Here is an 18,148-nt window from a genome sequence, read left to right as displayed (position 1 = left end):
TTTGTTTTTTATCTACAGATGACCATTATCTGCATAGGCAGTTTTGTGGTAAAGGTGAACTAACCCTTAAAGCTAAAAAATGCTGCGGATTTTATAAGCAGACCTAAACGCAAAACGTTGTTTTCAAGTGAGGGTAAGTGAGGGTTAAAAACTGTCATTTATTTTATTTTTTTTGTTGCCATCTGTGTCTCAGTGTGGAGATTTACCTTGACTTCCTGTCCCATAGCCACAACAGGAAGTGGAAACCTCTCCAAAGTGAAGGAATCCTGGGGTGTCACCAGGACTAGTGTCCCCATTAGAAGATTTCCCCTCTATTACTTATTTTGGTGCCAACCCAAAATTTGAGATTTTCTTTCTATCATAACAGTGAACAGGATAAATAAAGGGAATAAATCGGGGGCACAGACAGCAATAAAATCTGACAGGTGTTCTAATCCTTCTCCAATGTATCCAAAACTAAAAAAATAAAAATAAAAACAAGTTTTGCCTTTAGTTATACTTTATTAATAGTTTTTAATGTTTTCTTTTTTCAATAGTGACTGCTCAGCTTAAGGCAGACTTCTGTATCAGGAGACACTTTCCAGAACCAACAAAGGGAAGAAGAAGAAGGAGAAGAAGGAGCATCAAGAACTGGTTAGTGCATTCTCCTCTTTAGGTTTTATGTTCTTCATGTTAAATGTATTGTCAGTAGAGGTAGCTCTTTGCTTTGTGCCATGCAGCCATGACAATTACAGGCCTCTACCCTCTCCCCGTTAGAAGGAGCCGACCTTGGACTGTGAATGGAAGGTGCCATATTCATTGTAAGGATTTGTGGCAGACCAATACAGCAAGAAGCAAATGTACAAAAATCTCACTTACTACATCAAAACTGAACTTAACGGATTTCAATCCCTGTGTGGCCCTCCACCTATGGCCAGCTTTAATCAATTAACTACTTCAGCCCCAGAAGGATTTACCCCCTTAATGACCAGGTCATTTTTTGTGATTCGGCACTGCGCCTCTTTAACTGACAATTGCGCGGTTGTGCAACGTTGTACCCAAACAAAATTGATGACCTTTTTTTCCCCATAAATAGAGCTTTCATTTGGTGGTATTTGATCACCTCTGCGTTTTTTATTTTTTGCACTATAAACAAAAAAAGAGAGCGACAATTTTGAAAAAAAAAAATATATTTTTTTTTTACATTCTGCTATAATACATATCCCAAAAAAATGTACCAAAAAAAAAAAAAATGTATTCTTCAGTTTAGACCAATATGTATTCTGCTACATATTTTTGGGAAAAAAAATCCGATAAGTGTATATTGATCGGTTTGCACAAAAGTTATTGCATCTACAAAATATGGGATAGATTTAGGGGCTTTACATTTTTATAATTGTGTTTATTGGTAATGGCGGTGATCTGTGATTTTTAACAGTACTGGGACATTGTGGCAGACAAATCTGGCCCCAAGTGACAGTTTTTGGGGACCACTGACACCAATACAGTGATCAGTGCTATAAAAAAAATGCACTGATCAATGTGTTGACACTGGCAGGGAAGAGGTTAACACTAGGGGGCCATAAAAGGGCAAACTGTTTTCCGTGGGTGTGTTCTACTTTTTGGGGGGATGGGCTCACTGGTACAACTCAGAGGTCACTGTTACTGATTACTTGGAACAGCAAATCTCCACGTTGTCCCCTGTCAGAACAGGAATCTGCCTTGTTTACAAAAAATAGCTGTTTGTCTGTGTCCATGTACAACGTGAATCTGTATGGGAGTGGTGTTATAATTATCAATCAGCTGCCGCACCTTCAGGGCTCTTATGGGGCAAGGTCTGCATCCCTTTATACGGGATTTTTCTTTGAGCGTATCTCACCAAAAATTAAATTTTTGTTGAACAGGGTTGGTCAGAATTTACTTTGTATCTGAATGAAGACTTCTGGGAAAACCAGAGATCCAGTCACACAAGCAGGATATTTGATTTCTGGGGGACCTACAGATAGCCATAATGCATTGCAACTAAGACCCCTTTCACACGGAAGAGTTTTCCAAGCCTTTTTGCATTAAAAAAAGCACCTGAAAAGCTCACGAAAACTACTTCCCATAAAAATCAATGGATGCTTTCACACTGGGGTGGTGCGCTGGCGGAGAGGCGAAAAAACTCCTGCAAGCAGCATCTTTGGAGTATGTTTGGAGAGCTAAAAAAACACCTCAAAAGCACCCCTCTCCATTGAAATTAATGGGAAGTGCTTCAAAAGTTCTTCAAAAGCACCTCCAAATGGTTCTTGCAGCAGTTTTTAGAGTCATGTGACCTTCAAAAACGAAATAGCGCTTTCTTTTGGTGGCATTTGATTACCTCTGCGGTTTTTATTTTTTGCACTATAAACACAACGATTTTGAAAAAAGAAAAAAAAACAATATTTACTTTCTGCTATAAAACACATTCAATAAAATATGTAAAAAGGGGGCAGAGTTTGGCCACGATCCAACATGGCCACTTGATCCGAATGCTCCCCTGACACAGGGGACACGGCAGGGCCTAAGCACCGTTCCAGCCACCGCAGACCACACTGCCTAGTACTGCTCTGCCCAGGGACCCTACAGGCATGTCCCACAAAGCAGAACAACAAGCCACAATAAGCCCGTCGGCTGACAGACTTCTTCAGCAGCTAGCGGCCGCACAGGAACCAAGATGGAGCCGGACGCAGAGGCAGGGAGGACACTTGTGTTTCCCCACTGCACTCTGCACAGCATGAGTCAGCTCACATGGAGTGCTCCAGCCCTGCAACTACACCAAACAAGGACAGGAATAAGAGAGCTGCTCCCTCACCATTTGCCTCATGAGCCATGTAGCCCAGTAAGAAACAAAACACTGCACATTCACAATACTGAGGGGGAGGGAAATGATGATGATGAGGAGGAGACTGCCGATTCTCTGGCTGATTTACCTGCAATTGATAATGCAGTGTCTGAGCACACACTAAAGCAGATACTCATTTACAATAGATCTTTCCAGATCAATATCCCACATCCAGTTACAAGTAGATGACTCACAGATTTCACTGATGTTTATAATGGACTGGTTGAAGCCCACCCCGAACAGGCGAATGAGCTCCAGCACTTTCAGTCTAAGCTGGCAGACCTTGAGGACCGCTCTCAACGAAATAATCTAAAAATCCGGGGTATCCCTGAGTCGATCCCCCCTCAGCAACTAACGCAATATTCCCAAAACCGTTTCATTTTTCTTGTACCCGTACTCTCTGCCCTAGACCGACTTCTTGACAGGACCACAGGATCTTCAAACCACCACATCTTGCAGCAGATAAGCCGAGGGATGTCCTAACCCGCATACATTTTTTCCAGACCAAATAGAAAATATTGAGAGCAGCTAGGAACACCTCACCCTATAACCACATCGCCATATACTCAGATATTTCAGCAGCCATGACTCAGAAAAGGAAGGAGCTTGCCCCAATAACCGAAGTTCTACAACAGCAGAACATCCCATACAAATGGGGGTTTCCAACCAAGCTCTCCATCACACACCAAGGAAAAACAACTACCATTCTCAATTTGAAACAGGGCTTGAAACAACTTCACAACTGGGGCCTAGCTCCCCCACCTGCTGAAGGAGCCCCCGACCGCAATGCACCTAACAATGACTAACAAACAAATGACTACCTCTATGGTCCACTGCTTAGGTGCAATCTATATAGATACACCTTTATGATTGTTAATCACCTGTGTTTGCAGTTCATTCATTGAAATTATTATTACTAATTCTTCCCTGCCCTGACATTTGCAGTGCTTGTTTATTCTCCTTCCGGATTTGAGGCGTACGATGTACGTGGCTTTTTTTGTTCTCTTTCATACTTATTACCCTTTCACCCCCCCCTCCCCCTTTTCTTCCCGCTCTACTTCCCTCCCGAGGATGACACCCAGATGTACGTTTGCTACTCTCTGTGTAGAATATATGCCTTTGACCCAACAGAATAAAATGCTGCATACTTTAGCAAGATGTGGCCCCTCTCGTTGTCTGCACCCCTGGTCATGCTATTCCTGATCTTCCCACTCTATATCCATAACACTTAGAATAGTATCCTTAAATGCTAAAGGACTGAACAGACCATATAAACGTTCTCTCCTTTGGAAAGAAGCTCTCTCCTCTAAATGTGATATCAGTTGTATCAAAGAAACCGACTTTAACAGCACAGGACTCCCTAAATATAATCATCCCAAATTTCCCCACATATTTCTGGCCAGCACAGACTTCAAAAAAAGAGGTTTCAGGATAGCAGTGAAAAACTCTGTGGCCTTCCAGCTCCACTCTGGACGCTGACCCCAACGGGCACTTCTTTATACTCTCTGCCACCTACAACAACTCAAAACTTACAATAGTTAATGTATATGCCCCTAATACTCCTTCACCAAAATTCTACACATCTCTGGCATGTAGACTCCAACCACACAAATCCTACATGCTAGTTATTTGCGGAGATTTTAATCAGACCCCGGATTCTTTACTTGACTCAATGAACCCTTCCTGTAGAAAAGCAGCTGCACTCCAATCCTTACTAACATCAGAAGACCTATATGACATCTGGCGCTGTGCACATGGCAACGAAAGGGATTACACCTTCTATTCCCCAGCCCATGGGGTGTACTCCAGAATAGATCTATTTCTATCAGATAACTATACCTTACAAAGGGTATCGGCATCCTCCATTGGCATAATCACTTGGTCTGATCACTCCTCGATCTCTATTGATTTGATAATATCTAAAACACCCAGCTCACCATCACCCTGGAGGATAACCTCTTCCATTCTTCCTAATCCAGCATACAAGCAGCAACTGGAAAAAGACTTAGACCAACGCCAATCCTGACACAGATCCAACTCTTTTATGGAACACTCATAAGGCTTATCTTAGAGCTATTCTCATTAAACTTTCTGTCTACGAGAGAAAAGCGATGCACGCAACAAATTTCTTTCCTTATTGAAGAAATCAAACTTTTAGAATCCCGCAACAAAAGCAAGCATGACCTCAGACTCTCTGAAGAAATCTTAGCTCACCGTAACCAGCTCAGCTCTTTGCTGCAGAAGGGCTATAACTTCTACATTTAACGCCTTAAATTGACTTCATATACCTCAGGCAACATACCGGGTGCGTTCTTGGCAAAGCAGTTTAAAAGGCGAGCTGAGGCATCAAAAATCCCGTTCCTTAAAGGCCATTCAAATTACCAACCCAGCAGACATAGCAGAGTAGTTTTGTAAATATTATTCAACCCTATATAACCTTAAGGACTCCACCTCTGCCCCTCCTCCCCAACTTCGAGATATTCAACAGTTCCTATATTTAATTAACCTACCCTTGCTAACTGATAAACAACTTATCACCCTATCTGCCCCATTTACAGAAGAGGAAATTGCCAGGGTCATTAATTCACTTCCCCTTCATAAATCCCCTGGCCCAGACAGCTTCTCCAATGATTACTACAAAGCCTTTTCAACGCATTTATGCCCTCACCTTACTAATGCCCTCAACAACATCACCAACAGGGGACCCTGCCCTCCTGAGTTTCTAGAATCCATTATTGTCACAATCCCCAAACCAGGGATAAACATGGACAATCCAGCCAATTTCTGACCCATTTCTCTGTTAAACTCAGACACCAAAGTATATGCTAAACTTATATCGCCTTGCTCATATTACTCCCTACCTGGTTCATCCAGGCCAAGTTGGGTTTGTGCATGGACGATAAACCTCAGATGGCACTAGACACTTTTTGAACCTAATACAATGGGCTGAACATCAAAAAAAAAACATCTGTTCTCCTCTCTCTCGATATGAAGAAAGCATTTGACCGGGTACACTGGTCTTACCTGCGAGCAGTTCTCTCTAAATTTGGCTTTTCAGGGAGTATCCTCTCAGCCATAACAACACTATACTCAAAACCGTCGGACAAAGTCTGGACCTCGGGATTCATGTCATCTCCTTTTCCCATCACAAATGGGACACGGCAGGGATGTCCACTCTCATCTATAATCTTTTCCTTGGTTATGGAACCTCTGACAGAACACCTCAGGTCTCATCCCTCAAACTCAGGACTAACTATAGATATGATATAACACAAAATAGGCTTATATGCGGATGACATCCTTTTTCTTCTAACAAACCCAGAGAAGTCACTCCCACCCCTATGTGCTCTCCTGGACCACTTTAGCTTAATATCTCTATATAAACTTAACCACTCTAAATCCCACATGCTGGCTATTGGACTAACACCACAACTTAAACAAAAAATTGCATGTGTTGCCCCCTTCTGGTGGGCTCCTCTGAATAGGTTAACTTATTTAGGAATTAAACTTACCTCTCCAACCTCTAAAATCCAAGCTCTAAATTTTTCAGCTTTAGCTAATACCTTGATGAAATCGTGCTCTAACCTCAAATCTGGAGTCACCTCATGGACGAGACGTATATCATTATCATTTATAAGAAAATGTTCTTCTTACCACATATTCTATATCTCTTTCAAACCCTACCCCTCCCGTATTCTCAAGTACAGTTAAGAAGGATCCAAACCACCCTGCAAAACTTTATATGGGACTCTAAAAAACCACACCTTAAAAAAGAGACTCTGTGCATGTCAACTAAAACAGCGGGCATGGGGGCTCCCAACTTTAGTGCATATTATAAAGCTACCATTCTCTCCCAATCAAGACCATGGTGGACCCCAACTCTAAGTCTCCCCTGGACTCAAATCAAATATGCTGCCATGATCTCTAATTTAAAACATCTATTAGGGGCAACCTATCTTTAACACTCTCCTCCATCACAATTTCTGAACACTGTTAATGCAACTGTCAAAGTATGGAAATCACTAGCCAAAATATCTCAAGGACCTTCATTATGCTCTCTGCACTCTCTCCTATTAAGATCCCTGGAGTCATTAATACCAAGAACCTCCTTGGCGGATTGGGACCGAGCCAGAATCCACAAAATCACACACCTCTTTACCTGCAATGACTTACTTACTTGTCAGGAACTCAGCACAAAATATTCTTTGAAACCTTCCGCCTTCTTCAAATATCTTCAAATACGACACGCAATCCAAAAGGTTACTTTAAGCCCTACTGAGGAACGCTCAACAAAAAATCTCTCCCTACTGGACACACCTTCATATATCCGGATGGGGGTTGCTCCATACTACAACCTTCTCACCTCTGTAACCTCCGGGAAAAAAACTTCCTTCAATGTCCTATTGGGAAAGAGTCTTACAATTCTCAGCTGACTTCAATCAATGGAATACAGCCTCAAGACTTCCTCTAAAACACTCCAAGTGCCTTTGCCATTGGGAATCTTCCCAAAAGCTACTGCATAATTGATACCTAACTCCAGACAAGTTGGGTTCTATATACCCTAAACAATCCTCACAATGATGGCGGAGCTGTGAGCATACAGGGTCTCCTCCAAATATTTGGTGGTTTTGCCCAAAAAAACCTTAAGCCCCATACACACTATCAGTTTTTCTGCTGATTTTTGTCTTCAGATTTACCAAAACCATGTAGTACAAGGGCGGTTAAAAAGGAAAGGTCATTTTTAATAACATTCAAATACAATATGACTTGTGTCGCAATTGTGTACGCTATTTACATTATTTTTATCTGATAATTTTTTTCCCCACAAAAGTGGAATTACACTTTATGCCATGCCCATTATTCAGCATAATGAAAACCACACCCACTTTTTGCCAGGGTGCAAGGAGGCCCAACTTATGATCCTGCACAAAAGCCCCCTGCTTCTGGAAATGCCCTTCATCAGAACCCTGTAAACTGGAAGGCTTTGTGGGTCTGTAGAAGCCGAGAGTCACATCACAGTCTTGGTTGGCTTCGCGATTTCTATAACTCTGTTCCCAGGCTGATGACAGAGGCCCAGTGACCTGTTTGTGCATCGGGTGTGTAACTCTTGCTGCAGCCTTTAGAATGTCTCCTCCTACATAGCCGATGGTTCTGTCACTGACAGGAATAATTATCGGTGACTGACACACATCTCTGCATTTGGCTCCAGGTGCTTCTCTTTCACCAGTGTGTGATGAAATGTGGAAACAGAGAGGCTTGAAGTGAGGCAAATTGCTGTACGAATATCCAAATATCAAATTGCTCCACTTAAAATACTCAGGGATTAATACTGCGCTTAGATCCCAGCACAGGCAGTCCAGAGTTTTTGTACATTGCGTTTTAGCCTGCCGTACAGGAAACTTTGGCTTTATATCTGATCCGGTAATAAGGCCATTAGATTATTTTTATTAAGTAATGATTGGCGTAAAACTGGCCAACGCGAGTGGGAGATTGTAAGCAAGATATTCAAGCTCTTCCTAGCCATCCTACCTAAATCTTGCATTTCTTTTCATATCCGATGTTGTTATGCCACAAGAAAAACATGATGATGATGATATTTTTTCCTTGTAAGTGTTACCAAACCCAGGACCCTGTATTCACTATATCTGGTCTCTCATAGTACACAGAACATGGAAATGCAATTATTATAGTACATTTAAACTGCTAAATACTTTTTTCTCATCAGCAGTATATAGCAGTCTTGTGACTTCTCTCATTGTCTGGTTAAAGCTTGTAGGAGGAGTTTTCAATCTCCTCTGAGTGTCCTATGAGGCTGCAGGAGCCCTGAGCCTCTGTCTGAATGGTGCTGATTGGCCCTGCACTGATCACATGCACACTCCCAAGAAGAAAAAAACTCTCTAGCAATACACACCAAACTGAGCATGTGCAGAGTGACGCCAAAGGCTCTGTCTTATATGGAGATGGATTGGGGACAGTAAACAAAGGAGAGGATCAGAAAAGACAGGCTCAAACAGCCTTTTTACCCAATGCGCAGGATTAACCCCTTAGGTTTCACAGTGAGTATAACAAGCATGCTTTACTGCATATACAGACTGATTTTACTGTTGTGGGTTTAGTAACACTTTAAAATGCATTGGCTTTAAACGAAATGTTTGCTGTTTCCAAAGATTAATAGCTTACATTTGTGGATACCTGACCATCAGATCTATTTAACCACTTAAGCTCTGCAAGATTTTACCCCCATCATGACCAGGCCATTTTTTGCTATTTGGCACTGCTCTGCTTTAACTGTCGGACGTGCAACGCTGTACCCAAATGAAATGTATATCATTTTTTTTTATAAATATAAAATATATATTTCTTTCGGTAGTATTTTATCACTACTGGGTTTTTTTTTTTTTGCTATATAAACAAAAAAAATGTGAAAAAAAAAAATATATTTCTTACTTTCTGTGTTGAATATATTCGATAAAAAAAGGTGAAAAATCTTAAATGTAGGCCAAAATGTATTCAGCGACATGTCTTTGGTAAATAAATAAATAAATAAATAAATAGATGTAAATTAATCGTTTTGTGTGAAAGTTATAGCATCTGCAAATTATTGTATGCATACTGGAATTTGTATTTATTTATTTTTTAATAATAGTAATGGTGGTGATCAGTGACTTATAGTGGGACTGTGATAGTGTGGTTGAAAATCTGACACTATCTGACACTTTGTGGGATCTGACTAACTGCCGCTGAGATCACCAGTGATACTAATGCAGTGATTAGTGCTAATAATATACACTGTCACTGTACTAATGACACTGGCTGGGAAGGGGTTAACATTTAGGGGCAATCAAAGGGTTAACTGTGTGCCTAACAATGTGTAGTGTGTGTACTGCATGCTCTTTTTACTAAGCAATGTGCCGGTTTTTACTCCATGCCTAGAAGGTAGAAAAAAAAAAACAACAGCACATCACTGCTCTCTGTAGAGAGCTCTGTGTTGTTCACCAACACTGAGCTGTCTTCTGTCATTTACTCAGCCGATCAATTGGTTCTGACTATAAATCATTGGCAGGGACGCACTAATCGGCTTGTGTTGTAGCGAATGACAGCACAGCCAGGGCGGCGGGCATGCATTTCCCCATACCTCGAAAAACACTGGATCACATACATGTGCGTGCCCAGCACACCCAGGCTGCCCTGTAGCTGCACATCTACAGTGAGTGCTCTGGAAGTGGATAAGCTTGTTTGACAAAACCATGGCTCTCGACTCAGAGTGGAGGGGAGCACTGAGCAATCAGCGGCCTTTAATCACTCAGTTCTCAGTGCAGAGTGTGTGTGTGTGTTTGTGTGTTTGTGTGTGTGTGGGGGGGGGGGGGGGCAGATGCAGCCTCAGATCAATGCTGCATCCACCTAGGTGTGTATCAATGTTTTTTTTTTTTTTTTTCGAAATCCCATATTTTTCTTTAAATCAAATCTAATAACCTGTAAAGGCCTTTAAAGCATTGAATATGGAAAATTGTAGGTACCATAGGTTGTGTGCCATTTTAAATCTTGAAATGTTTGGTATCTATTTTCTTAACGCAACATCATATTTTATATTTTAACAAAAAATTGGGTATTAAATTGTGGTTGTATGCGATAAAAATCATTTAAGTATATTTTTTCCTCAAAATTTCTGTTTAATAAATGGCTGCGGAAATATCGTGTCACATAAAAATTGCAACAGCCATCATTTTATTCTCCAAGGCCTCATATTTTAGAAAATATATAACGTTTGGAGGTTCTAAATAATTTTCTTGAAAAATAATTATAATTTTTAACATGTAAAAAAATGTTAAAAATTGCACTGGTAGGAAGGCAGTTAAAAAAAAAGTGTGATACTCTGTGATCAGTACATCAGCAGAACTGTCATCCTACCACACACCAGCCCTAAGATTAAGGTTTCTGCTTACATAGAAAAGAAGGCATTTGGGGGAATTGATCAGAGACAGATAGGAAAGGATAGGAATTATTTGGTTTGAACCCCTTTTAGATTTTTACCTCATTTGCACTGCAAACTAAAAGTGTAAGTTCACCTTTTTCATTAAAAATGAAAAGGTAAACTAACACCATATACCCTTCTCACCCCCAGGGTGATTGGCCGTCACTGCCCACACAGCTGGGGCAGCAGTCTGGGGATCTGAAAGCCCTGCTCTTCTTCACCATCTTTTCTTAGGGCTTTCAGGGTGAATCAGAACGATTCTAATTGGTCATGTGCTGGCCACTTAGACCAATCGAAAGTGCTCTGAAACATCCCGGAAGTCCTAAGGAAAGACGCAGGGCTTTCAGATCTCTGGACTACTGCGTCAGCTGCATGGGCACTGACAGCCAAAAAACCCACAGAGGTAAGTGCAGCGGTGACCGAGGGGGTGGGGAGAATTTAAAGCTGAGCTCCACCCAAAAAGCATAGCGGGTACTTGTTTTTGACAGGTACCCGTCCTCACTTCCGGAGGACCTCTCTGTGGCCAGATTCCTTGGAAGTTCGGCCCCCTTTTCCTTCCTCTGCCACTGGGCCAGTTAGAAAGTGCAGCTCGCTTCACGCATGAGCAGCAGGGAACCGGCTGTGCAGCTGAGAGGCTTCACTGCTGGTTTCCCTTACCACGAATGGCAGCAGCACCCGAGGGCTGATTGGACGATTGACTGGGGTGCCGATTTGGTGGGATCCCTGGACAGGTAAGTGTCCTAATTTTACAAATCAGCAGCTACAGTATTTGTGTGTGTGTGGGGGGGGGGGGGGGGGGTGGAATTGGCAAATCGGTGACTCCTCTTTAAGGTGTTAGTTCACCTTCTGATTTTCCGTAAAAAGAGGTACTTACACTTTAAGGTGCATGTTCGGCATTCATTACCAGTAGGTGGTTGGATTTAAGAGACTCAATCCCCCATATGGATATAAATGCTGGAGTATGTTTCCGACAAATGAGCAAATCACTTTGATGACTGGCAAAGTGTCTTCAACATTCTACAATATAGTCCAATTAAATATACTAAATTACAAGTTTCACATATTGAGTATTCTAATGCCGCGTACACACGACCAGACTTTTCAACATCAAAAGTCAGACGGAATGATTCCGGCAGACCATTCGATCGTGTGTGGGCTGCAGCGGACTTTTGATTTGCAAAAGTCTGACAGACTTTAGAAATAGAACATGTTTCAAATTTTTCTGCCAGAACTCCGCCGGACCCAGTTCCTACCGAGAAATCCGCTTGTGTGTGTGCTAATCCGACGGACAAAAACCGATGCGAGGGCAGCTATTGGCTACTGGCTATGAACTTCCTTATTCTAGTCCGGTCGTACGTCATCACATTCAAATCCGTCAGACTTTGGTGTGATTGTGTGCGGCCAAGTCCGTTCATTCGGAAAGTCCGTCAGAACTCTGTCAGAACTCCGTCGAAAGTCTGTCAGACCTAAGTCCGGTCGTGTGTACGCGGCATAAGTAGCATCATTTATGCAGTTGTTTAGAACCATTTGTACATTGATCTGATCTTGACTTGTCGTTCATGTCCTGTACATTTTCTTTTTTTCTTGCAATAATAAAAACATTTAGAAATATCTACTAGCAAACAATATATTGTGCAGATTTAAACACTTTGGCCTGCGGGTTTTCTCCACTAGGAACACATCCTGTAAAGTAATCAGCTCCACCATTCACTCCCTCAACCTACGTTGATCTGTTTTATTGCAGCCATTGACAGGTAAACTCACCCATTACACATTGCAAATGGCTCGGAAGTTGCAGGGAAAAATAATGGTCCTCATTATTGCAACCATAAAGCCCCTTACATCAACTGATATATTAACTAGCATACTGTGCAAGGTTAAAGAAAACTGCGGTAAGTTTGATAGTTGTTGTTTCAGTGTCCACTTTTAAAGCCTTTTGTATTTGAAGGGGTTTGGTTTGTAATCTAAAGGGAGTAGGCGTTTTTTTTAGGAAATTGGACTTTTTGGTGTGTTTGTTTATTTTTAAGGTATACATATGAAAAAAAAAGTAGCTTCAAGTTTATGTAAACCCAAGAACAAACCTATGTGTTAGATGTGGTAATTGCAATATTTTCCCTTTTCCATGCTTTTTTTCCCTTTTTTCTTTTTTTGCCCGGTAACAGACTTCCCATCCACTCACTATACTGTATATATAGAGGAGCAGCATTGTCACTCCAGGACAGGAAGTGTGTTAGGGCTACAGAACACCTATAAATGCAGAAGTTAAAGCGGAGTTCCACCCGTTTTTTGTTTGTTTGTTAAAAGTCAGCAGCTACAAAAAGTATAGCTGCTGACTTTTAATAAACAGACATTTACCTGTCCCACGGTTCAGCAATGCGGGAGCCCAGAGCCTCGCTCCTCTCCCCTTCCTCTGCGCTTACGGCTTCACGGCCGGGTGCACTGCACATGTGTGAGTTGTGCTGCACTCTGCTATTGGCCAGGCAATTTTCTGGGACCTTTGACTTGTCCCAGAAGATCGCTGGCAGGGAGGGGCCGCCTAGGGCGAGAGGAGGAGTCAGCTAGGTGGCCAAGTAGACGAAGTAGAGTAGAGGAAGGAGAAAGTGGGACAGAAAGTCCCACTAAAAAGAAGGTACACCTACTCCCCCCCCCCCCCCCCGCCAAAAAATGACATGCCAATTGTGGCATGTCAGGGAGTGAGGAGTGCTTAACCACTTCCGGACCACTGCATGCCGATATACGTCCTTACTGCCATAACCCCGTTATTTTCTTGTTCGGCTGGTGGTCCAGTTTCCAATAATAGTAGTTTCTGCAGGGGATTCGCCACAAGATCCCTTTTATGGGCAGCCCCCTTCCGCCGCGCTCCGGTGCCCTCCGTTGCTTACCGTAGCCGTTGGCAGTGGTGGAGGCGATCGGATCTTCAGAACAATGTCACTTCTGCCCATAGCTCTTAGAGGGCCATTTTATTTATTTATTTTTATTGCATTTTAGTGTAAATATTAGATCTGAGGTCTTTTTGACCCAAGATCTCATATTTAAGAGGTCCTGTCATGCTTTTTTTCTATTACAGGGGATGTTTACATTCCTTGTAATAGGAATAAAAGTGACCCATTTTTTTAAAAACAGTGTAAAAATAAAAAATAAAAGGTAAAATAAATAAGAAAAAAAAACGCGCCCCGTTCAGCCGAGCTCGCATGCAGAAGCGAACGCATATGTCAGTAGCTCCTGCATTTGAAAACGGTGTTCAAACCACTCTTGTGAGGTATCGCCGCGATCGGTAGAGCAAGAGCAATAATTCTAGCTCTAGAACTCCACTGTAACTTAAAACATGCAACCTGTAGAATTTTTTAAACGTCGCCTATGGAGATTTTTAAGGGTAAAACTTTGTCGCTATTCCATGAGTGGGCGCAATTTTAAAGAGTGACATGTTGGGTATCAGTTTACTCGGCGTAACATTATCTTTCACAATATAAAATAAAATTGGGCTAACTTTAATTTTAAATCCCACCCCATATCTTCTGTATTTGTACTGTTTCTAGGAATGTGGCATTATTTAAAGGGGGCAGATTCTAATTGTCTGACATCATTTCTACAGAACACCTCTCCTGCTCATTATCTCCATAACACAGAGGGGTCAACCAGTGGTTCACAGAGGTGAACTTGACAAGACTGATAACATCACTTGAGATTTCAATGCAGCATTGTCAACTCACCACAGGAAGTGCAGAGCTCATTGTATTTCCAAATCAACATTTTTTTTTCTTCAAATGGTTGTGAAGGCTGAAGGTTTTTTTACCTTAAAGTGTTACTAAACTCCGCTCAACTCAACTCTTTTTTATTAAAAGAACAAACTGTTATAATTACCTGCTCTGTGCAGTGGTATTGCTCAGAGCGGCCCCAATCCTTCTCTCCTGGGGTCCCCAGCAGAGATCTTGGCTCCTCCTCTTCTTCTGCGGGACTACCATAGCCAGTCACTGGCTATGGGGAGAGGTAGTCCTCGCGCTCCAGAGCTATGTGTTTACAGAGCCATGCTCCATAGACACACAGCGGGACTTAGGCCGCCCCCCCCCACTTCCTCTGATTGACAGCAGCAAGAGCCAATGGCTCCTGCTGCTCAAATGCAGTGTAAAGAGGAAGTAAGGGGAGAAAAGATGCAGCCGTGCACAGCACTGATCTCTTCTCCCCTCTCTTCCACTTCACACAGGGAACGCTGAAAAAGATTTTTACCTTAATGCAAGCGATGGATTAAGGTGAAAAACATTTTTATGTTTAGTAATAGTTTAATGCATTCTATGCATTAAGGTAAAAAACTTTCTGCGTGCAGCCCCAGCCACCCCTTATATTTACCTGAGCCCAATCTTGGTATAGCGATGTGTACAAGAACAGAGGCTCTCTCCACTCTCTCCTGCCTTATTAGCTCAAAGATAGGGGCGGTAGCCATTTGCGCTCACTGGTAGGCACTTGGTGGGGAGGGAGGAGTCAGGTATGCCGGTGGGAGACCAGAGAAGAGGAGGATCGGAGCTGCTCTGTGCAAAACCACAGAGCAGGTAAGTATAATATGCTATCTTAAAAAAATTTATTTGATCCTTTACAATCACTTTCAACAAATATTTATTAGTTTTCAAACATTTTCTACAAGATATTTTAGATGTAATTATATGCACATAAAATGGCTTTAATGACAGGGAAGGAGAAATGCAGAGATTAACAGTACAGCAGGTAATCTCCCATTTAATTTACACAAAGTTATAAGGTCTTGGATTCCCAGAATGCTATTCATATAACTCCACGTCCTTAGTATCGTTGCATTCTGTTTTTATATAGATATTGCACACGAGCTCAACTTTTTTGGAATTGGGGTTGTATATCTTACATGGGTATTTAGCTACTTGCCCGTTTAACCAATTCAGGTTTTGAGTTACGGAAGGTGTTTTGGATTAGTAGCAATTATTTTTTTTTAAATGGTTTTAGTATTTTTGTATTTGGTAATTAGCAGAATGTAATTCTATGTGTGTTGGCGCTGAATATACTGTATATCAGTGACCTAAATGCATTTGTATAGGGGGAATACTTTGTAGAAACAGTGAATAGAAGTTTGTGTGTGGCTTGTGTTTGTCTACTTGCCAGTTATTCATATAAACTTTATTTCTCCTTCTTGGAACCTGTCTACAGTAGGCATAATAGGCTTCCTTTTTCTCTTAGAAGTGATATCTCGGGACCTTTTCTAGGCACACATTTGCAATGTATTCCCTCTATATCATGTTTGTACAAAGTTTACATGGATTTCTATTACTCTGTTGTTGAAAATGTTTGATCTGGGCAGATTAACACAATTATTGCCCACTTCCTATCGAACTTGAGAACAACTGGAGTGCTCGACCACAAAAGCGATTGCATATCAGCACCAGGAAAAGTACATTTAAATATTAAAAAGATAATAAGTGTTATGATTTAATGCTTTCCTTTTCTCGTCTTGTGTGCATGTGACTAAACTCTGTTGATAAGCCGCAGACTCTGGAGTCACTTGTCTGGATTGCTATGAGCACGAAGATTAGCAATTAAAGGGAAAGATACTGAGTATTATATTGAGCCGAGTACCTGCCATGTGTGATAGGCTCTGCAAGCACACTATAGACTCTCCCTGGACTTCATTCACAAGAAAGGTGTGATGGTAAATATTTGATATGTTCTCTCAGTGTCTCGGTGAAGATAATACTTTAGCTATTCAATGAAACCCCAATTCATTCACAGAAAATTATGAGAAAAGGCAACTTTGTTTTACTCGGTCCAATATAAGTCAAGAATTTTTTGCATGTTTCCTAAACTAAATAGCCACGTATAATTTCAAAGCCAAACTGAACCATCACTGAAAAACAGCTATGTGCGTCAAAACAACAAGTGTGTAAAGTCTTATAGTTGATTTTCTTTGAAAAGCAGCCACATCATGAGTCAAAAAGCCTGTCCCCTGTCAGCATGCTGTATAGAAGGACCCTTGCTCTCTATATGTGCGCAGTGGCCTCACTGCAGAGGCCTGGCATGCTCCCTGCTGAGTCAGAGCTGGAGCCCTTCAATCTGCTGGAAACATGGTGGGATGTGTTAAAACTTTGAACAGAGTCCACTGCTTCCACATTGAAAGTAAAGGTCTTCGCAATGCGCTCTATGAAAATGAACTGTAATGATGGGTGCATACAACCAAACTTTCCGGCAGATAAGGTCGAACAGAATCATTCCGTCAGATATTATGATCATGTGTGGGCTTCATCTGACTTTTTTCTTCAAAAATTCAGACGGACCTAGAAATAGAACATGTTTCAAATCTGTCCGAGGGAATCAATTTCTATTGGGAAAACTGTTCGTCTGTATGCTGGTCTGATGGACCAAATACGACGCTAGGGCAGCTATTGGCTACTGGCTATTGAACTTCCTTTTCTAGTCCCGTTGTACATCATCAAGTTCTAAATGACTGGACTTTGGTCCGTTCCTGTGTGGGCAAGTCCGTTTGGTCGGAAGTCCATTGTAAGTCCGTCGGAACTCCGTCGGGAAGACCGTCTGACCTTTTCTGCTGGAAAGTCCGGTCGTATGTACGCGGCACATGACTTTGCACAACTGATTAAAACTGAAAATAAATTAATTTAATGCTTAACTTCAGACAGATCAAAGATTCCCCAAAAACAATGTCTTTCCTTACCAGATTTTTATCTCTTCTCAATTTTATCTCTTCTGAAAAGCATAATCAGTAAAAATCTAGCTTTCTAAATCCATGATCATGTGATGTGCTGGAACCTGAGCTTTCTTTCCTCTGACCTGCAGAGAAGTAGGGGCCTTATTTTATTGTCCATGCCGCTTGAGTGACATGGAGACTTCCTCTTGACAGTCCAAGGGGGATCCTCCTATGTTCCAGAAGACTGCAATGACATGATAACATCACAACCAGGGCACTGGTGAGGATTTGGAACATGAGACAATGGACTCAGATGAGAGAAGAACAGCTGGGGTGGTGTAGGAGGGTAGAAGAAGCTTTAAGAGCCATGCAAAAATGTATTTAGCAGTAAGGAGTAAACTGCAATCATTTTCCTAGAAGATCAGGGTGAATGTTTATTGACCTGACAGATGCCCATTTTTCAAACTTTATTCATTCTGGACAATTAGTTCTTTCATCAAGATTGGTTGACCAGGAGCTCCCTGCACAGGTTAGGTATTATATGTCGACATTAGTGTATTTACTTATTTTATATTTACATATTATATACACATATATATATTATATACACACTGACCGTACACTTTATTAGGTGCAGTTGTTCAATTGCTTGGTAACACAAATTGCTAATCAACCA

The 18,148-nt window shown here is 41.6% G+C and overlaps 1 protein-coding gene across 2 annotated transcripts in view; it reads left to right on the top strand.

Annotated features, from left to right (window-relative positions):
- Window positions 1-18,148, top strand: part of ESRRG (estrogen related receptor gamma) — a 1,080,228-nt gene that overhangs the window by 457,378 nt on the left and 604,702 nt on the right. For both annotated transcript variants that reach the window (XM_077485775.1, XM_077485771.1), the window contains exon 4: window positions 537-633. The gene's annotated coding sequence lies outside the window, so the exon portion shown is untranslated. The remainder of the gene's footprint in view (window positions 1-536; window positions 634-18,148) is intronic.

Source organism: Lithobates pipiens, unplaced genomic scaffold (assembly GCF_037356315.1).
Source record: "Lithobates pipiens isolate NorthernLeopardFrog02 unplaced genomic scaffold, aLitPip1_a1.2 Scaffold_18, whole genome shotgun sequence".
In the NCBI taxonomy this organism is placed as follows: Eukaryota; Metazoa; Chordata; class Amphibia; order Anura; family Ranidae; genus Lithobates; species Lithobates pipiens.
The sequence above is the reverse complement of the archived record's forward strand: the minus strand, read 5'-3'. Positions and strand labels throughout refer to the sequence as shown.